The sequence below is a fragment of the Ascaphus truei genome, chromosome 2 (genome assembly GCF_040206685.1).
Source record: "Ascaphus truei isolate aAscTru1 chromosome 2, aAscTru1.hap1, whole genome shotgun sequence".
Lineage (NCBI taxonomy): Eukaryota > Metazoa > Chordata > Amphibia > Anura > Ascaphidae > Ascaphus > Ascaphus truei.
In genome coordinates this window covers 179,986,097-180,009,402 of record NC_134484.1, presented here as the reverse complement: position 1 = coordinate 180,009,402, position 23,306 = coordinate 179,986,097, and positions in this window count along the sequence as shown.

Sequence of the window (23,306 nt, the reverse complement as noted above, 5' to 3'; positions counted from 1 at the left end):
TGTAGCCAGACTTACATCTAAGTGTCCCCAGTGACTCCACATGTACTCCCCTGTCACTCCGTATAGCACTGTGCCACGGCATGTCGTTCCTGAGCCGCTTCAACTTTGCTTGTGGTCAGACGGAATTATTATTTATGTTGTTTCAGTTCAGTGTGTGTCTGGCAGATGGCACACATAGGGGGTCATACACTAAGCTCCGATAAGTCGTTTTTAGAATGCAAAGTGCTCTTAGAACATGATGTTGTGCTGAACGCGATTCACAGAGACACGCAAACAAGCACTTTGCGTTCTAAAACTGACTTTTTTCAGGGAATTTTTCAAAGTCCAACTTTGCTCGTTCGTTACCCTGTTTGCGTTAAATTCTGCCATTAAGCGGGATGCACTAAGCTACACAACCTTAGCGTACGCGAAAGTTGCGTTCAACAAAACACGTCAGCTCAAGGTAAACGCAAAAAAAGCTGGACTTAGAAAAATGTAATTGTTTAAATTTTTGCATGCGCAACACCCATACAACAGGCCGGCGGGTGTCCCCGGCTGACCCCACAGGGGTCCTTGAGGGAGGCTGGGGGTCGCGCGGGTGTCCCCGGCTGTATTTCAGGCAGAGTGTGGAATTGGTTCCCACGATCTGATTGGCTGAAATATCATGTGGCCATCTTGGATTTAGTGACGTCATCTTAAAGGCAAATGAAGCACAGCCATTCTGATTGGCTGGCATCATTCCCTTTAAGTGACGTCATGTAAAAAAAAATAATTAAAGTCGGAACATGGTTTTAACAGCCAATCAGGTGGCTGTTAAACATTTTGAGGCTAAATGTGACGTCACAAGCCCTATTAAGGCCGTGACGCCTCATTTGAGCCCAAGAAGACGACAAGACAACATCGGTTGGGATTTACCATGGTGGTTTTTGGATTGACAGATGAAGATAGAAGATAAAGAAGATCAAGAAATGGTGACAGATGAAGATAGAAGAAGGTGATTAAAGAAAGAAAAAAGAAGATTTGGGTACCTGATCCGGATCTTCATGGCGGATGGCATCGGATGCTGTTGGAGGCCTTCAAGGTACGTGAGCTTCCTGTTTCCCCGGGAGTCGGAGGGCCACCGCTTCTAATGGTAAGTAATATATTGAATGTTTGTAAATGTCTTTTTTAACAGGTTTTTTCATTGGATGTGTTTTTTTGATTTTTTTGGGGAGGCACATTGAGTGATAATATATTAATCTGTACCACATTAGGGTACAGATGAATACATTATTATGACAATATTTGGGGGGCATTTCTGGCTTGGTATTGCTGTTGGTTTTTTTAATTTCAGTTTCTTATGTGGATGTCATTGTTTGTTTTTTTCCTGCTTAATGCTAATAAAATGTTTGCGATTGGTGTTCGTTTTTAGTTAATGTTGTATTATGTTAGCTAATGCATTTTATGGTTATTTCAGATATTGTTTGAATTTATTTCTTTGTATTTTAATGTTTAAATGAATTAATGTTGTAATTAATTGGTTTGATTGGTTAGTGTTACTATTCATTTTGAGTTGGTTTAGGAATTAATTGGTTTGATTGGTTAATGGTTTAATTAATTCATTGTTGATGTTGTTATTGCTTGTATTCATTGGATTAGCTGGCTACTCTTTTTATTTAGTGAAGTATGTTTTTTTGGAGTTATGTTTTATTATTGTGTATCTGGTGCATTAATGTATTGTAATTAGGGTTCCCATTCATTGAGTGCTATAGAGGCTTATCATGCCAATATTATTATTATATGGGTATGATGTACCACTATACTATTCAATGGGTACAGGGTGGGTATAGTCAGTCTGGGGTGGGTGCTTAGGCCTCCCGGGTTTGTATCAGGGCAGGGTGGGTTAACCCCTTAATGACTATAGCGGTTAGTAACCGCTTAGGTGATTAAGTGGTTAGGGGCCATTAGAATGTCTTTATTATGTACTGTATACTGTATATGCTTTCTTGCAACGAGGACAGAGGGACCTGCTGTTGTGGTAAGTATAACTGTATTTATTTACTTTATTTATGTATGCTAATGCAGTGTTTAATAATGGGCAAATAATCTATTATCCATATTTGGATAATAGTAATTTTGCCCATTATTGTACTGTATGGGTTTGGGCAGAGGGGGGGGGGTCGTGTATTGATGTTTGTTAAATCTTTTTTTAATATACATGTGTTTCATAGTGTAGATGTGCAGGGGGTCTCCGGAGCTGAACCGCGTTGGTTTTATTTCCGGGGACTCCCTGCTTCCCGAGATACAGGCACCTTTATGGGGTGCCAGTATCCCCTGCACTTTCAAGCTTCCGCGTCACGTGACCGGGACATTTAAATTCTGCAGGGGATACCGGCACCCCATAACGGGGCCTCTATCTCCTGAAGTAGGGGGTCCTCGGACCTGAAACCAATGCGGTTCAGCTCCGGAGACCCACTGCTCATGTGCACTATTATTAAAATGATTTTAATTAGTGTACGATCGCCTGTAACAGCCTTGCATGGAGATGGCAAATCTCCATGCAAATGTTACATGCAGTTTTTTTTTCTATCAGCTAGCGTATGGGAAGTTTAAGAACGCTAGCAGGTGGGAAAAAAAGCAACACGTACGCTGTGGGTGTTTTGAGCACGTACGTTAAAAAATGGACTCAAAGCCTTAGTGAATCGCGTCTCCGGCCTCACTTTTTAATGGACGTGCTTTTTTTTGAACATCCAAATGCAAAAGCATTGAGCTTAGTGCATAGCCCCCCATAATCTCTTTGCCTATGATACTCTGAATGTTGCAGTGCAGTTCAATGTCTGAAGCACGTGCCTTACTGTACAGTAGTTGGAAATACAATGTACTGTCCCGGCAAGCTTTATTCTAAAGCTTGCCGGGTGCATAGCGGGCTAGCCGCGGGTTTGTTCTCCGTTTAAAACGGAGTTTCCCGCGCGGCGGCCGCTTCAATAGATAAGCGCTAATGGCGCTTATTATTGAAAGTGCCCGAGGCGCGGGAAAACCGACCGAAGACAGCCGCGCGCCACCCGCAGCTATTTTTAAACTGCGGGGGCAGCCGCATTAGCTTTAAGCTGACCGCGTGTGTATGTATGTTTCTTTGTTTAATGACCTTGTACTGACAATACTGTATCTAATGTTAGTGTTTCACTTTTTATTAAAAAGCAGTATGTATTTAACGGAATCTGTGTCAAACTTTAACTTAATTTATGTGTGTTGCATGGGGAATTATTGCAACTCCTTGAGGCAAAAGGTCAGCGTGTAGCTATGCATATGTAACCCCCACCGCCATCGGCTTGGAGTTACTAGGTGATGTTAAGAATAAGAATAGACCAATCACGTACGCACGTACGCACGTGACAGCCCCGCCCTTTTTGTAGATTAGTAAGGTGAGGGAGAGCTATAAAATCAGACCTCTGGAGAAGGAACTGAGGAGAGGGCTCAAATGTATCAAGTTAATAATGTAGATAGAGTAAAGTAGGTTTCATTTGACAATCGTTTGGTTATTAATGATAGGTAGGTGTTTTAGGTAGACAGGACATTACAGTACCACTTATAGGGCTGCAGGCATACCGGGATCACCACAACAGGAATAAGTAGAGATAAATAGCTATAGACCACTCATTGGTAACTAGGATAGGAATAGAGAAGTTGAAACAGGTCACTCTGATATAGTTAATAGAGAGTACAGATACAGAGATAGTTAATAAAGAGCACATAAACAGAGATAACATAAGTTCAGCTCTTTACCTTCCTTCAGGTCTAGTAAAATGTCATAGCATGGTACATTTTAAAGATAAGAAAATAAACAGCACAGTTATAACAACAACAGAGAGGAGAAAGGGGGTTCTAAAGATGCGAGAAAACTGGTGCCATAGTAAAGCAATGTGACTCCTCAATATTTTGACGAGGGATGAGAGGAAGTGTTAAACATGATGGAAATGTTAATAAAATCTATGTTGTTCAAAACTATAAAACTCCTGGCGCCCATCTTTTAACATCTGTAAACATGCCCAGCCTGCAAAGACCAACGCTTTGGACTAAGGTATGCACCCTGAGAAGTTGTGATAACCACATGTTGTGACCTTCCTCATAAGTCAGACAGGGAGGGTTACACATATATGATATATTCTGCAAGAAATTAGGGCAGATAAGAGAGCAATTCTATCTGAGATGTATCAGTATATCATTGACAAGTACGAATACTACAAAAATTCCCCACACAGGAAGGGTGGAGGAATTCTATAAGACACAACTTAAGTTTGAATGATTGTTTTATTCGAAACCTCCGCGTCCTGGCAAGAAGGGAAGTTGCTAGTCATTGCATCCATCTTGGGTGGGTATGTTCCATCAAGGTACCATTTGAAGGAGAAAGTTATCGATAAGGACCAAGAGATTGAATAATAGACCTTCCCGAGCTAGTCCCTCCAATCTGCCACCTGCCGGTTATCAGCTCTAAACACTAGAACAAGAAAAGAAACCTATGTACAACACAAACAAAGAGCTAGACAGCACTAAAGCTGGTTGTACTATTGAAAATAGCTGCAGGGTGCTACTGGGAACAGGGATGTCCCTAATACCTAAAAACAATATCAAAGAATAAGGGGGGTTCCCAGCACTCACAGCACCAAAATTATAACAAATAAGGGACTATGCCAAATCCAAAATTTAATAACAGAAGCACAAGATTACAAAAATGGAAACATGTCATACACGTGAGCTGCAACAAAAAAAGAAAGTGATTCTAAGTGCAAAGGCAGGGGAAAACCACACAAAGGGAGGTACAGTATAAGGAGGGGAGTGGGGGTGAAAAAATAATAATAGGGGGGCAACATTTCGGGGTACCGACCCCTTCCTCAGGCCCATTGACAAAGGTCCCACAGACCAAAAGTACTTCCCTAATTCCCTGCCTAAATGTACAAACCCCAATAGATGAATCACAATATACTTAAATTACAGAGCAAATACCTGTAGTAATAATATGATGTACATGAATTGTATTAGAAAAAAAGTCACAGAATCTCCAGGAAAATAGGAGGATACTGTACTTGTAATCAGTAGATCCAGAGTTCCTGTCGCCAAAGTGTTCCTCTCTCCAACTTTCCTGCAATGGGCTGCTGCTCTAAGATTAATCAAAGGTTCCATCTGAAGTACCTTGTTTTGGGGGTGACGTCATCAGTGGGAGTTGTGAGGTGTAACTCCAGCAATTGGTCAGAGTCATCATCATGTGATCCCTGGTGGTTGTCAAAAAGACCTCGGACGGCGTATTGTTCCTCCCTGCAATGAGTATTCCACCGGCGTTGTCCCCTTGACGTTATACACACACACACATACATATATATATACATATCCCAGCACGCCCCTGAGGAAAGTCCTATACAGGACCGAAACGTTGGATTTATATGTGCCTGCTTTTTTTTCAAATACACTTTTGCAATATACCTTGAGTGCTGTTTTTTGTCTCCTTGGTGGGACACCTGGTTTCCTGTTATATTTGTTGAACAAGCACCTATTTCTTTGGAGCCTTTGAAGTGCCTGCTGTTATCTTTATATATATATATATATATATATATATATTGTGACAAACAGCTTACTCCGGGGCTCCGCTGCTTGTCCGGGACGGTTAGAACACGGTCTTATGGGGTAGGTTAAATGAGGAGGCGTCACGTACTGTTCCTTTAAACAGGCTGTGCCTGGTTTATTCAGTCCCAGGCACTGAGACTGCCACAGTGCATACAACAAAACACATCAAAACAAAAGCTGCTCACCTGAGCGATAACTTAACTTAGATTTCCCTAACTCAGGGTGGAAGTGGCTTTTCCACTTTCCAACAACAAAACAAGGTACTTTTGCAGAGTTAGCCAAATGAATAGAACAATTGAACCTGTGTGGGGAAGGGGCTTCTCCCCACTGTGTTCAGCAGCCTTCCAGGCTCTGGAGAAGAGACAAGAGCAAACAGGAAATCAGTCTTACATACCTGATTTCTAATTAGCATGACAGGTGACAGAAATCCCTCAGTTCCAGCGCTTGCCCAAAACTGTGGGATGGAGTGCATGTATTATAAGGCTGCACTCCCAGGCCAGACAGGATAGAAACTGTTCAGTATCCTGGGAGCCCTATATATGGAATTTATTACCATCCCCTGGTTTCTGTCACATATCCTCCCCCCCAGCTCAGACCCTGAGGGATGAGCGACCATGGATATTAGGGAGTGCATCCTTGACAACCCGTCAGCATTGCCATGTTTGTGCCCTGACCTGTGTTCCACAGAAAATTTAAAGGGTTGTAGGCTTAGGAACCACCTGGTCACTCTAGCATTCTTTTCCCTGTTTTGACACATCCAGGTAAGGGGTGCATGATCTGTGACCAACCGGAATTTTCTCCCCAACAGGTTGTATTTGAGCGTCTCTACAGCCCACTTTATTGCGAGACACTCTTTCTCTACTATGGAGTAATTTTTCTCCTGGGGATTTAGTTTCCTACTTAAATAAAGTATGGGGTGTTCCTCACCTTGAGACTCCTGGGAGAGTACCGCCCCCAGCCCTACCTCAGATGCGTCGGTTTGGACTACGAACTCTTTGGAGAAGTCAGGTGTGACCAACACTGGTTGGGCACAGAGAGCTTCTTTCAGGCTTCTAAAGGCCTGTTCGGTTTCGGGGGACCACTTTACCATAAGTGGTCCTCTTGCTTTTGTGAGGTCGGTTAGTGGGGTTGCCTTAGTCGCAAAATTGGGAATAAACCTTCTATAGTACCCAATTAACCCCAAAAAGGTCCTTACTTGTTTTTTTGTAACTGGCCTTGGCCAACCTTGTATCGCCTCCACTTTGAGTGTTTGGGGTTTGAGTAAACCTCTGCCAATAGAATACCCCAGATACTTGGCCTCCTCCAGACCAATGGTGCATTTAGCGGGGTTAGCAGTTAGTCCAGCAGACCGAACTGCGTCGAGCACAGCTTGGACCTTTGGAAGGTGGGATTGCCAATCTTCACTATGGATTACCACATCATCCAGGTAGGCAGCAGCATACCGAGCATGTGGTTTTAAAATTTTATCCATCATTCTTTGGAATGTGGCGGGAGCTCCATGTAAGCCAAAAGGCAGCACCCTATACTGAAAGAGGCCGTCTGGGGTTGAGAAGGCTGTCTTTTCTTTTGCCCTTTCTGTGAGGGGAACCTGCCAGTACCCTTTTGTTAGGTCTAGGGTTGTGAGATATCGGGCTTTGCCCAGTCTCTCTACAAGTTCATCTACCCTGGGCATAGGGTAAGTATCAAATTTTGACACCGCGTTTAGTTTCCGGTAGTCATTACAAAACCTTGTTGTACCATCTGGCTTTGGGACTAAGACTATAGGGCTGTTCCACCCACTTTGGGATTCCTCAATTACGCCTAGTTTTAGCATTTTTTTAACCTCTAAACTTATAGCCTCTCTTTTGGCCTCTGGGATTCGGTACGGTTTAAGGTTAACTCGGACCCCCGGTTCAGAGACTAGGTCATGTTCAATTACGCTAGTTCTACCTGGCTGTGTAGAGAAGATTTCTTTGTTTCTGCTCACTAAATTCTGAACCTCTTGTTTCTGATGAACGGACAGGGTTTCAGCTATGCTAACCTCTGGGTCAGTTTCTTGACTCTCTGACGGACCTGGGGTTACTAGGGTTGACAAGACTTCTCTATCTTTCCAGGGCTTAAGTAGGTTTATATGGTAAATTTGCTCAGGTTTCCTCCTACCTGGCTGTCTTACCTTATAATTTACTTCTCCCACTCTTTCCAAGACCTCATATGGCCCATGCCATTTAGCAAGGAATTTACTTTCCACGGTGGGAACCAGAACTAGTACCCTATCACCTGGAAAAAAAATTCTGACCCTAGCACCCTTATTATACGTATTCCTCTGTGCTTCTTGAGCTTTCTCCATGTGTTCCCTCACTATGGGTAGGACTGCAGCAATGCGGTCCTGCATCTGGGCAACATGCTCTATTACACTTCTGTAAGGGGTAACCTCGTGTTCCCAAGTCTCTTTGGCTATATCCAGTAAGCCCCTTGGGTGTCGGCCATACAATAGTTCAAACGGGGAGAAGCCTGTGGATGATTGGGGAACTTCCCTAATGGCAAATAACAGGTACGGTAACAAACAATCCCAGTTTTTCCCATCTTTATCGACTGCCCGCCGTAACATGCTCTTTAAGGTTTTATTGAACCTTTCCACTAAACCATCTGTTTGTGGATGATAGACTGAGGTTCTGAGATGCTTGATTTTTAGGAGTTTACATAACTCTTTTGTTACTTGGGACATAAACGGTGTTCCCTGGTCAGATAGAATCTCTTTAGGAATTCCAACCCGGGAAAACAGAACTACTAACTCTTTTGCTATGTTTTTGGCAGAGGTGCTACGTAGGGGAACTGCCTCCGGATATCGGGTGGCATAATCTAATATTACCAATATATGCTGATGTCCCCTAGCAGACTTTATTAGGGGTCCTACTAGATCCATAGCAATCCGGTCAAATGGTACCTCTATTATGGGAAGGGGTACCAATGGGCTGCGGTACGCCTTGAACGGGGCGGTGATCTGACATGCTGGGCATGAGGAACAATAATTCGTAATTTCTGCCAGAACCCCAGGCCAATAGAAGCTTCGGAGAACCTTTTCTTTTGTCTTTTCCACCCCTAGGTGTCCCCCCAATGGATGACTATGTGCGAGGTGTAACACTACATTACGGAATGTCCGTGGTACCAACAATTGTTTAGTTGTAACTGATTTTCTTTTATCAACCCGATATACTAGGTCGTTCTCTACCTCGAAGTAGGGGTAAGCAAGCGACCTATCTGGTTGGCCAAGAGTACTATTCAGGTCCCGTATATTTCCCCTTGCTACCTCTAATGTGGGGTCCTCCCACTGGGCCTTCTTAAAACTCCCAGGACTGACCTCTAGGTCAGCGAGGGTCTTATCCGGTTCTGGGGTGGTAAGTGTCTGATCAACATCCTGATTTGGGGTATTCCCTACCAAAGTAGTGATGGGGAAGGGAATTTTACAGCACTCCTCCTTTTCCCCCTTCTTATTTGGGCCCTCGTCAACCTCCATTTCTGAAAACGGGAAAGGATTTATTTCTTCTAATACTTCGTTATGGTCCGCTATTGAACTCTGGGCGCTATTCTGAGCAGGGGACCACATTTTTAGAAAATGGGGAAAGTCGGTCCCTATTAACACATCATGTGCCAGTTTGGGTACAATACCCACCTTGAAATCTAAAGAACCAAACTCTGTTTCAAAAAAAACATCAACAGTGGAATATTCATGATTATCCCCATGTATACAACAAATTGCCATTCTTTGTGAACTGTTTCCCTGTTTCTTCTTAATGGGCAAGAGGTATTCGGACACTAGTGTGACCATGCTCCCAGAGTCCAGAAGTGCCCGAACCCTCCTACCATTAACCTTTACAAATGCCCACAGATGGTTATTCAAGGGGTCCTCTGGGCTAGGGCGCATACATTGGGACAACAGCGAATAAGGTTCCACGCTGTTGCATTGCATGGGCTCATCATTTAGTGGGCAGATTTTTGCTGTGTGGCCCCTCTCATGACAATTTACACATTTAGGTACATAGTCTGTGTCCCACTTAGAGCCTTTTCCCGGCTCCCCATGTTGGCTATTGCCCTTAGTGTGCGAACCACTGTTGCTGGTGCCGCGTGAAGGTGGTCGCCGCTCTTCAGCTCCCCTTAACCCCGGTACCCTTTTACCGTCTCTGGAAGAGTCCTGGAACCTCGGGTAGTGGGGTTGCTCCACGACTGGGGGTTGCGGGTGCTCTCCTGCTGCATTGTACCTTTCTACGAGGGCCACAAGCTCATCCGCATTGTGGGGGTCACTCCGACTGACCCAATGGCGTAAGGCAGAGGGAAGTTTCCTCAAGAACTGGTCCATGACCAACCGTTCCACGATGTGGCTTGCTGAGTTGATCTCGGGTTGTAGCCACTTCCGGGCGAGGTGGATGAGGTCATACATCTGGCTTCGGGTGGCTTTATCCATCGTGAAGGACCATGCGTGAAACCTTTGGGCGCGAACAGCCGTGGTTACGCCGAGGCGGGCGAGGATCTCGAACTTCAATTTTGCATAGACGTTAGCTTCGGCTGGCTCTAGATCAAAGTAAGCCTTCTGGGGTTCGCCGCTTAGGAAGGGTGCGATTAGACCAGCCCACTCAGCTTCTGGCCATCCCTCTCTCTGTGCCGTGCGTTCAAACGTGAGAAGATAGGCTTCCACATCATCCGAGGGTCCCATCTTCTGAAGGTAGTGGCTTGCCCTGGTCATTTTCGGAACTGGGGCTGCCGCTGCCAGTGGAAGGTTACTGATAGTCCCCCTCAGGATCTCGAGTTCCTGCTGTAAGTCCTGAGCGAACCGCTGTTGCTCCTCTCTCAGCAAGCGGTTTGTCTCTTGCTGGTTTGCATTCGCCTGTTGCAGGATTGCATTAGTCTCTTGCTGGTTTATTAACAGCTGTCGCTGGGTTTCACTCGCCTGTTGCAGGGCTTCATTCGCGTCTTTCTGGACAGCGACATTGCGTACCAGCGCACTCACCACGTCTTCCATCTTGTTTGGAGAGAGAGAAAAAAAACTTTTTTTTTTTTTTTTTTTTTTTTAAAGTTCTTTAACCCCCAGACCTTTTAGTGTTCTGCCCGCATTCTCCACCATATGTGACAAACAGCTTACTCCGGGGCTCCGCTGCTTGTCCGGGACGGTTAGAACACGGTCTTATGGGGTAGGTTAAATGAGGAGGCGTCACGTACTGTTCCTTTAAACAGGCTGTGCCTGGTTTATTCAGTCCCAGGCACTGAGACTGCCACAGTGCATACAACAAAACACATCAAAACAAAAGCTGCTCACCTGAGCGATAACTTAACTTAGATTTCCCTAACTCAGGGTGGAAGTGGCTTTTCCACTTTCCAACAACAAAACAAGGTACTTTTGCAGAGTTAGCCAAATGAATAGAACAATTGAACCTGTGTGGGGAAGGGGCTTCTCCCCACTGTGTTCAGCAGCCTTCCAGGCTCTGGAGAAGAGACAAGAGCAAACAGGAAATCAGTCTTACATACCTGATTTCTAATTAGCATGACAGGTGACAGAAATCCCTCAGTTCCAGCGCTTGCCCAAAACTGTGGGATGGAGTGCATGTATTATAAGGCTGCACTCCCAGGCCAGACAGGATAGAAACTGTTCAGTATCCTGGGAGCCCTATATATGGAATTTATTACCATCCCCTGGTTTCTGTCACAATATATATATATATATATATATATATATATATATACAGAAGAGAGAGAGGAGAGAGCGCACACCCCATAGCGTAAAAACGTAAATTTATTGAGGGAAGGGGGAGGGGGGGATAAAAAATGCACTCACAAGGGTACAAGTTTTAAAAGCATATTGTGATATAATCACCACCATCCGGTAACTGCAACAGGTGCTGGAATAAATCCTCGGTCCCAAGATGGTATTGAACCACGTTGTTTGCAGGATGTCCTGGGCTTGGTGATGGTATGAAACGATTTCCAACGATACCAGGAACACACCGCCCTGCCTGGAGTTCTCTGCGATATCCGGGGCTCAAATCAGTCGGTAGCTGCGCTCCGTGATGACGTCAAGGGCTTTAACAGTCCGGCGAAGCGCAAGCTGGCCCTCAGGGACTACAAACGACTTAAATTCAACCTCCTCTTTCTCCAAGAGACACACTTTTCTAGAGACAGCTACCCAAAATTTATAGATAAGGACTTCCGCGTAGTACATTTAGCATCCGCCCAGGTGAAAAAAAGGGGAGTAGCGATAGCTATACACAACAGGATAGATTTCACAGTCGAGAAAAAGGTGTCGGATAGGGAGGGCAGATTTCTGATTTTAGTGGGATCAATCCAAGGGAAACCTCTCACATTAGCATCAGTATATGCACCCTGTGAAACTTCAGCATATTTTTTTTCCCTTTTCTTCCGAAAACTACAAAAGGAAGCCAAGGGAAACATGATCATAGCGGGGGACCTTAACAGGACACTGAACCTCAAATTGGACAGGTGCACGGTAGCTAATCTCCCCCCTAGGCTAGATGTCCATCAAATTACCCAGGGATTAAAAGATTGCCAACTGGTAGATGTCTAGCGAGAACAACATCCCCAAAGTAGAGATTATACCTTCTTCTCCCACCCACATAACTGATACAGCTGGCTGGACTACTTCCTAGTATCCAATAGACTGGTCCCAGTGGTCTCCCACACGGGGATCCACGATATTTCGTGGTCAGACCATGCACCCATTGAGCTGCGGTGCACTCTAAATTTACTAGACAGACCTGGAGCAAACAGGAGACTAAACGAGCTGTTGCTGAAAATACCAAACATCCAGAAATTGGCGAGAGGATTGTGGATTTCTTCTCTGAGAACGTAGGGAGTGTCTCGTCTCACACACCCTGTGGGAGGCCCATAAGGCTACTCTCAGAGGCTCCCTCATGTGCCTAGCCGCTAGACGCAGGAGGGAACAGGAGAAACAGATAAAAGCCCTACAGGAAAAATTATCGGCCCTATCGGAGGCACATAAAGTTTCCAGGGATGATGGCACCCTAAGGGCACTTTTAGAGACCAAACAGCATTTGAATTTCAGATTGGCCTCCCAGGCGGAAAAGGAGATGAGCTGGTCCAGGCGTAGGTACTTTGAGAAGGCGAACAAGCCGGACACCCTATTAGCAAATCGACTCCGAAACAAAATTCCTACAGGACCTCGAGAGGAGGGTTGGGGGTGCCATGCTTGTTCGCCTACTACGAGGCAGCCCAGCTGAGCCAGATTGTGCAGTGGCATACAGATCCGAACCTTCGGAGGTGGGTAGCATTAGAAAAAGAATGCTGCGCACCGGTAGATATTCAGAACCTAATCTGGCTGCCCAAAAAAAGTCGAACTGCTATGCGGATTCCGCTGCAGACCATGGTCAGCTCCTTAAAGACTTGGGATGCGGTTAAGTTTAAGTGTCATCTCACATCCCCGAACACTCTGATGACTCCCATGTGGGGGAATCCAAACTTTGCTCCAGGTATGGATAGCTCTATTTTCTCAAAGTGGATTCCAGCAGGGTATCTCCGTCTAAACGATCTGGAGGGCAGGCAATATATAAAAACATTTTATCATATTAAAGAGGAGAAAAATATACTGAACACCGAATTCTTTAGATACCTCCAGATCAGGGCCTTCTATAACGAAGCCCAAATTCAGCCCCGGAGAACAAATTTTGAGCAGCTCTGTTCTAGAGATGCGGACACAAGGGGACTAACCTCTAGAATGTACAGGGAAGTAGTGTGCCCGGAGACGGATGACCAACCCAAACTAAATTACATGAGACAGTGGGAAGCTGACCTGGGTGAGACGTTAGAAGACGAGGACTGGGATAGGATCCTGCAGGTGGCCGCTAAAAGCTCTATCTGTACCACATTAAAGGAGAACGCATAAAAAGTCCTGATGAGGTGGTATTATACGCCCACTAAATTATCTAAATTTGTCAAAGGCTACTCTCCGCTCTGCCCCAAACAGAGCGGAGACAGAGCGGACCTATTCCATATGCTCTGGTCTTGTACGAAGGTGACCCCGATTTGGATGGAAATTAAAGATTGGCTTCAACGACTGTTAGAAGTGGAGATCCCCCTGGACCCATGGCTGTTTTTGTTGGGCAGACGAGTCGAGGGGCTATCAAACGCCACACATAAATTGATTACACATCTGGCCACCGCCACCAGATGCGAGATCGCCGCATTATGGAAACAACCGGATATTCCAATTATTCCCAAGATTAGGAACAGAATTTGCTTTGTTTGCCGGATGGAACAGTAGACGAGTCTGGTTAACGACACCGGTTCAAATTTCCTAAAAGTCTGGGAGCCCTGGCTGGCACAGACAGACATTCCGGGAATAGATATTACCACAATCCTGCAATGATAAGCAGTAAATGCGTTCTCCGGTAATGAAACGGATCCAAGACAGTATAAGGACAGAGAGCCGGGAGAGTGAGCGGGATCCATGCTACAATAGGGCCCCATAGAAAGAGGTTGTCAGAGCCTGAGAAGCAGGAGAGAAGTGGCCCTTGTTCTCTGAGAGAGAGGTCTATACATACGCAAGCGCACAGTGCCCTAATGGAGGATTATAGCCGCTTGGGTGGCAAGAGTCCAGAAAACCTGCACCCCCCCCCCCCTGCCGCAAGTACGGAACACTCCTCGCGCCTCCCCGCCCCCCCCCTCTTCCCTCCCTTCCCTCTGTTCCAGCTCGGCTGTGTGTCATGTTCCCCTGTTTGTCCCGTGAGTCTAGTATGTCAAGTTTTTGGTTGATTGTATAAAACGCAAAATGAGGTGATGTCATTGAAGCCAATGGATGGTGTTACATGTATGTTTTATTTCACACAATAAAATCAAAGTTATAAAAAAAAAATACTGATAAATTTGAACAACTGTTGCGATCTTATCATCTGTTGCATTAATCGCGACCCATATTAAATATGCATACGTTCTGTCGGGTTTTGGAACACGGCTGCACTTGAACACTCATGGTGGCGGGTCTCTGGAGAATAACAGAAACTGGTCTTTGTCTTTCTTTAATATGAAAAGCCTAAATTGATACATTATTGTAACCTCTTCCTTCAGTCCCAAGGCCAATTTACAATAGCACACTGTGGTATCTTTTTTAAACGAAACACCTGCAAGTGACACATTACTGAAGCGCATGCGCATTACAATTCATGAATATCTGCCATCTGGCGGACACGCGAAGAATTTCAACCTATTAAATCCGAACCATTCTCAATAAACGCATGAACCGCGCATCAACCGCGCGTGACCCGCGGCTGAGAACGCAACATGAATGCGGCATGAACCCGGTGAAGTGCGTCGCATTCGGAAAAAAAATCCAGGAAAAATGCAGTGATGTTTTAGATTAAACGGGGCCGCATCAGTACGATTCCCCCTGTTACCCTCTGTTTCGGTAAGTTGAACCTGTGTTTGTGTATTGTGTTGATACTGTTAGCTCTGACCGAAATAAGCCTTGTTTATTTAACTCTTTCATTCTGTTTGGTGCTTGCGATACTGGGCTAACTGTCTGGTCTCCTGTGGCAGTCACATTGTGAAATAAATATATGAATTGTTTTTAAAGAAAAGAAGAGACAGTTTTTGTTTAGAATGTCTTATCAACTAGAAAGAAATATCTTGTCCTTTTTTATACAAACCTGCTGTCCTATTTTCATATTTAAATTCTGTATTGATTTCTATGTTGCAGCAACAAAATCTGATTTTATATTGTTTATTTAACAGAGAATTATATATTTGTAGGGATTCTGAGAACTCATCATCCCATGCTCACTAAATAGTTTTAAAAATTGATTCTCACTGCCATTATTCATTAAGACAAAGATCATGATCCCATACATTATTTTCCAATTAATAATATAATGATGGGATTTTTATCGTTATTATTATTGATTGGCAAGGAAATTATAATGCAAATGATATTATTACAAAATTAGACATGGGCCAAGCTTCGATCCTGCCTGATAGCCAAATAATTAATACTGGACATGGTTCTATACTACAGCGTCTCACAGCACAAGCTCACATCAGTTATAGAAAAGATGCTTAGTACAAAAAAGAATCTGTGAGAAGTGGGTAATGAGAGGTTTTGCAGACTACCACCAAAGTCTTTCAAGACTGTCTATGATCTAAAAAACAAAGTTTGAGCTTATCAATGATGTTCAGTAAGTCTGAATGATAAAACATCACTGAAAACAGGTACTGTGCTATTTATTATTGTATCAAACAATACCGTTGCATATACTAATGAATACAAGTGATAACTCGCTGAAAATACAGTATATAGACATTCTCATACAGTATAGTGGTGTTCAAAAACAGAAATTCAGCACACGTAAAATTCAAGTTGCTATGAAAAGCTATGTGACATGGTGTTTCCCTGTTTCCCTCCCTTGCTGATCCCTTTCTTACCTGTACTGTATCTTCATGTCATCTAATGGCTGATGTTGCATTCTCGTAAATGTTCATTATAATATCAATGCACTCTTCTTCAACATTTTGACTTCTTAATGCCTTTAAAACCGCTGAGGTGTAGACAGAATTAAATGCTTTTTTTCCAATCTACGAATCCTACACTGAGTGGTAGATCATATTTACTGCATTACTACAGATTGGCGAATGGGCCAAAATTCGAGCCACAAATTCTAGCTGTTTTTTTTTTTTATTATTCAATTCGCAGACGGATATAGATACATAATTACATAGTTACATAGTTACATAGTAGATGAGGTTGTGAAAAGACGTACGTCCATCAAGTTCAACCTATGCTAAATTTAGACAACAGATACTTTATCCTATATCTATACTTACTTATTGATCCAGAGGAAGGCAAACAAAAAACCCCATTAAGGGGAAAAATAATTTCCTGCCTGACTCCAAGATTAAGTTGAAAAAAGACATATGTTTATAAAAGTTCAAAATATGCTAAATTTAAACGACAGATACATATCCTATATTTGTATTTACAGTATTTTGTTCCAGAGGAAGGCAAACAAAAATCCAAAGTGAAACATAATTCAATGATGTCTCATAAGGGAAAAAATAAACTCCTTCCTGACTCCAAATAATGGCAATAAGATTACTCCCTGGATCAACATCCTTCCCATGTTTGCTTATTTGGTATATCCCTGTATACCTTTCCTTTCTAAAACGATGTTCAGCCTTTTTTTTAATATGTATATGTTGTTTCTGCCATCACAGTCTCCATGGGTAATGAATTCCACATTTTAACTATCCATACTGTAAAGAACCCTTTCCTTTGTTGCTGGTGAAATCTATTTCCTCCAACCTTAAAAGATGACCCTGTGACGTTTGTACTGCTCTTGGGATGAATTGTTATTTTGAAAGCTCCTTGTATTGTCCCCAAATATATTGGTAAATAGTTATCAAATCACCTCTTAGATGCCTCTTTTATAATGTAAACAAATCTAAATGAGTTTGCCTCTCCTCAAAAGTCAGATTTTCCATCCCCTTTAGTCATATCATGGCTCTTCTCTGTACTTTTTTTCTAGTGTCTTTTTTATGGAGTGGTGCCCAAAACTGTAGTCCATATTCAAGGTGTGGTCTATTGCTTTATAGAGGGTGAGCATAATTACACTGGCGACACACTTTATTCGAGCTCGGCTAGTCCCGCGAATTCGGGTGTACTCGGGTGTATTCAGGTTTCTGATCGTTTTCTGCCAGAGTGCATTGCGTTATTTTCCGGCAGGGATTTAAGCTTTTTATTCCGGCTTGCTGAAATACTGCAATGCCGTGAAAATACACATGGTGGCGCTTGCGAGCTGTTCTCTGTGAAGCCGTCCCCTATAATGAATTGTAATGCAGTATATATACTGTATATATATATATATACTGTATAACAACAACCCCTATAAGCCCTAACATACAGTACTGTACACATACAGTACAGTAGTGTATATGCACATACATAAATGATACTACTGTATGGGCGGCAGGGGCGAGATGTGTTTGCAGAAGAGAGAGATCCGCTGCTCTCTCTCTGCGCAAACATCGGCACAATAAAAATTATTTTAAATACATTTTTATTGATAGTGTAGATGTGCAGGGGGTCTCCGGAGCTGAATCGCGTTGGTTTCAGGTCTGGGGCCCCCCGGCCCCCCGAGATACAGGCCCCTTTATGAGGTGCCGGTATCCCTCTGCTTGGTTTAAAGGGCCCAATCACGTGATCGCGGCCTGTAAACCAAGCAGAGCAGAGGGATACCGGCACCCCCTAAAGGGGCCTGTATCTCGGGGGGCAGGGGGTCCCCAGACCTGAAACCTGTGCGCTTCTGCTCTGGAGACCCTCTGCACATGTACAGTATCAATAAAACACATACAATATACAGTATAAATAAACACTCGTTCTTTACCTTAGCGGCTATGCGCTATGGTAAAGAAGCATTATTTCTGTATTTTAATAATATTGTACAGTGAGCAGGGGGTTCCCTGAGCCAGAAATTAATGCTCAGGGACCCCCCCTGCTCCTGCTTAATATTATTAAAAATACAGAAATGCTGCGTCATTACCATAGCGGATAGCCGCTAAGGCAATGAAGGGGTTTACCCACCGTGCCCGCTTTATTGTGTGTAGTGGGGATGGGTGAGGGGGGTATTTGGCCCTTGGTGTGAGTTTAGGACTTGCGGGGGGGTTGCGGGTGCACTTAACCCCTTCACGACCGTAGCAGTTAATACCGCTACGGTCATGAAGGGGTTAAGCCCTCCCGCTACCCCCCGCAAGCCCTAAACAAGAACTGTTGGGGCTAATACCCCATTCACCCACCCCCGCTACCCACAATAAAAAAAATACACACACACAGCAGCCGCCAAAAAATAAATAAATAAATCTAAATAAATAAATGACAATAAATACATTTGAAATGAATTTTTATTGATAGTTTAGATGTGCAGGGGGTCTCCGGAGCTGAATCGCGTTGGTTTCAGATCTGGGGACCCCCGGCCCCCCGAGATACAGGCCCCTTTAGGGGGTGCCGGTATCCCTCTGCTTGGTTTAAAGGGCCCGATCACGTGATCGCGGCCTGTAAACCAAGCAGAGCAGAGGGATACCGGCACCCCCTAAAGGGGCCTGTATCTCGGGGGGCAGGGGGTCCCCAGACCTGAAACCTGTGCGCTTCTGCTCTGGAGACCCTCTGCACATGTACAGTATCAATAAAACACATACAATATACAGTATAAATAAACACTCGTTCTTTACCTTAGCGGCTATGCGCTATGGTAAAGAAGCATCATTTCTGTATTTTAATAATATTGTACAGTGAGCAGGGGGTTCCCTGAGCCAGAAATTAATGCTCAGGGATCCCCCCTGCTCCTGCTCAATATTATTAAAAATACAGAAATGCTGCGTCATTACCATAGCGGATAGCCGCTAAGGCAATGAAGGGGTTAACCTACCGTGCCCGCTTTATTGTGTGTAGTGGGAATGGGTGAGGGGGGTATTTGGCCCTTGGTGTGAGTTTAGGACTTGCGGGGGGGGTTGCGGGTGCAGTTAACCCTTTCACGACCGTAGCAGTTAATACCGCTATGGTCATGAAGGGGTTAAGCCCTCCCGCTACCCCCCGCAAGCCCTAAACAAGCACCGTTGGGACTAATACCCCATTCACCCACCCCCACTACCCACAATAAAAAAAATACACACACACAGCAGCCCCACAATTAATAAATAAATCTAAATAAATAAATAAATACATGAAGAGAAATAAATATATACTGTATATATATACTGTATATATATACAGTATATATATAATAACAATCCCTATACATATACAGTATATACTTTGTATATATATACACTGTATATATATATATATATATATATATATATATATATATATATATATATATATATATATATATATATATACATACACAGTATACAGTATATATACACACATGATGAACCAATATACAAATACATGTAGAATGGTTATCAAAATCATACTGTCCTACAGATAACGCTTCTCTATACAGACATTAATAATAATCCATTTAATAATCCTAACTGATTTTACAATATAAAACATAACATTCCAATCCACACAGTACATTGCATTTACATTGTATAAATGATGCATAAAATCTATGCACCATATACATTCTGCAAATGAATGTTAACAAAATAATTGCAAGCTACTCTACCAGTAAATACAAACACTTCCAAACAATTCAACTATTTTAACCAATCAAGTATACAAAAATCAATATATACTGTAAGTATCAACCAGAAAACACAATTTAAAACCAAAGCTAACCCTTACAATACCAAGGATTACATCTATCTAATTGTAAAAAACCTTATACATTATACACAGCATTGTTTAAAGCCCCCTCCCCCCTAATGTTTCTGTTAAACAGATTACACTGAAGGGAGAGAGATATAAAGGCCTAAAGCCCCTTCCCCCCTAATGTTTCTGTTAAACAGATTACACTGAAAAGAGAGAGATGTAAAGGCCTAAAGCCCCCTCCCCCCTAATGTTTCTGTTAAACAGATTACACTGAAGGGAGAGAGATGTAAGGGCCTAAAGCCCCCTCCCCCCTAATGTTTCTGTTAAACAGATTACACTGAAGGGAGAGAGATTTTACAGAAACACACATTAGGGGGAGGGGGCTTTAAACAGATTACACTGAAGGGAGAGAGATGTTTCTGTTACCAGTAAATCTCCCTCCCTGCATTGCTAACCACCCTCACCCCCTACCCACATACCGTTACCCCCCCCATCTTGGCCATGGCCCCTCCGCTTCTGCAAAACAGACACAAAAATTAAAACATACAAAGTAATGTCCCCTAACCCCTTAATCACCATAGCGGTTATTAACCGCTACAGTCATGAAGGGGTTAACCCACCCTCACCCACCACTCAGGATGCCTACATACCCTCCCACACTAACCCCCCCCCCACCCGTGAGGCCTAACCACCCAGTCAGTACCCACAAGGGAGGCCTACCCACATACCGTTGGGGAAACACCCCACCCCCACCCCAGTACCCACAATAAAAACAGTACAATGACCCACAATAAACAGCATTATATTTATTAAATACATTACCCACCCCCTGTGCCCCCCCATAAATACAAGATTTATTCTTTTACATTCAGGGTCCATAACGCAGCCCCACGCTAGTCCCCGGTGGGCTGGCAGGGCACCTGGACAGACCTACAGTTTACCAGCAGCATTCCACAGGTTCTGGAGGCCTGCTGGTGGATCCTGCCAGCACCATAGCCCTCAGGTGGTCTCCTTGAGTCACCGTGGGCCACAATTGGGTCCCCACGGTAGGCCCAAGGATGTCTGGGAACCCCGGGTCAAACCCACAGGTGTCTGCGGGGCCTCGAGTGGTTCCCATGGGGGTCTGGGGAACTCACGGGTGCTCACTACGGGTCCGCGGGGCCCCCACAGAAGTGGGACCACACATCATCATCCCCGCACCTATGGGTCGGAGGTGCCCCCACAGAAGTGGGACCACACATCATCATGCCCGCAGACTACGGGTCGGAGGTGCCCCCACAGAAGTGGAACCACACATCGTCATCCCCGCATGTGTCACCCGTGGAACCACCAGCCTGCTACCCTTTAGGATACCCGAGGATACCCACAGGTGGTCTCCATAGGCCCCAAGCAAAACCACGGAATCAAACCCTGAATGTAAAAAAAATAAACCTGGCCTATACATTCAATACATACACCCTCCCCCCCAACACCTACAGTACAATAATGTGCAAAATAACTATTATCCAGATATGGATAATAGATTAATTGCCCATTATTAAAAACATTAACTAGCATATACAAATAAATAAAGTACTACTGACCTCATCAATACGAAGTGTCCGACGCCAGCGCCTTCCTTCTCTTGCCCACACAATACATAGCCAAAACCAAGGCAATACATTGCAAGTACTTTCAGATATCAATTAACCCCTTAAACACCTTATCGGATAATAACCGCAAAGGTAATTAAGGGGTTAAGCCACACAGGCACGATACCCACCCTTCACCCATGAATTTGTACTGTGGCTTCATCATGCAACTATATATATATACTGTATACTGTATATATACATACAGAGAGACAGAGAGAAAGAGAGAGAGAGAGAGAGATATATACACACCCATGATAAACCAATATACAGTACAAATAAATGTAGAAGGGTTATCAAAAGCACTGTCCTACAACCAAACACTTCTCCATACATACACACTAAATTAAAATCAATTTCCTTTAATATTCATAACTGATCTCTCAATCTACTGTAAATCATCACTAAACCTCTGAAAAGCCATTTAAACAACTTACATTCCAATATAAATGATGCCTAAATATCTATGCACCATATACATTCTGCAAATTAATCAACCAAGTAAACAAAACTCAATTAGCAATCATTATTTACATCCCTAAACAATTCACACTAGATCCCGAACAATAAAACCATTAACAAATTCACGCCTAGAGCAGAACAATTAAGCCTTTGAAAAAATATAAGTACCGACAAAAATACAACCTTTACAAACCAAGCCTATCCCTGACCTTCCTCAAACACACAATACAATACCAAGGAATACAGTACATCTATCTAATTTTAAAATACTATAAACTCACAATAAAGCATACTGTAGCAGCATACACAAAATAAATTAAAACACATCTAATCCAGCTTTTAAAACAACATCATTTCTTACCCTGTACTGTACTGTATGTATATATCTCTCTAGACATATATACATACATACATACAGTGACAAGAAATGATATACCACAAAAAAAAAAATACACATGTTAAAAAACCTTTTGAAAAAATTAACAAGTTAAATAAAATACATTTCTTTACTGTAGTTCACTTACCATTACTTGCCCCCACCGACTCCCGTTGCCCAGCTTACTCACGAACCAATCCACGATCAGGAACCCATAAAATAAAAAACCATAAAATAATAAACATTAAACTAAAAATCCAAACCAATCCACGGGTCTTCTAGTTGTAATCCATCTTTATCTTCATCTGTGTTCTTCTTTCTTCTATCTCCTTCCAGCGGGGCGGGGCGGGGTCTTCTCCCCGTCTGCGGCCACGCCCTGGTCTTCTTTCTTCTCCGGAGGTCCTTCTTCCACGGCGTCTGGCTTCAAAATGAGACGACATAGGCTTTTAAAGGCCTATGACATCACATTTTGCGTCATGGTTCCCACGGTCCTGATTGGACCGTGAAAACCATGTGTTTTGGCCGACAAAAAAAAAATGATGACGTCACTTAAAGGGAATGAAAGCACAGCCAATCAGAATGGCTTTGCTTCAATTGCCTTTAAGATGACATCATGAAAAGGCACATGGCCGCCCTCACATGGTATGGTAGCCAATCAGAGCGTGGGAACTCCATCCCTACTCTGATTGGTTCAAGTACCATGTGACAGGCTTTCAATGACGTCACATCCTTTTTCCCCCCAAGCCTCTGTCACATGGTACTAGAGCCAATCAGAGTAGGGATGGAGTTCCCACGCTCTGATTGGCTACCATACCATGTGAGGGCGGCCATGTGCCTATTCATGACGTCATCTTAAAGGCAATTGAAGCAAAGCCATTCTGATTGGCTGTGCTTTCATTCCCTTTAAGTGACGTCATCATTTTTTTTTTGACGGCCAAAACACATGGTTTTCACGGTCCAATCAGGACCGTGGGAACCATGACGCAAAATGTGACGTCATAGGCCTTTAAAAGCCTAT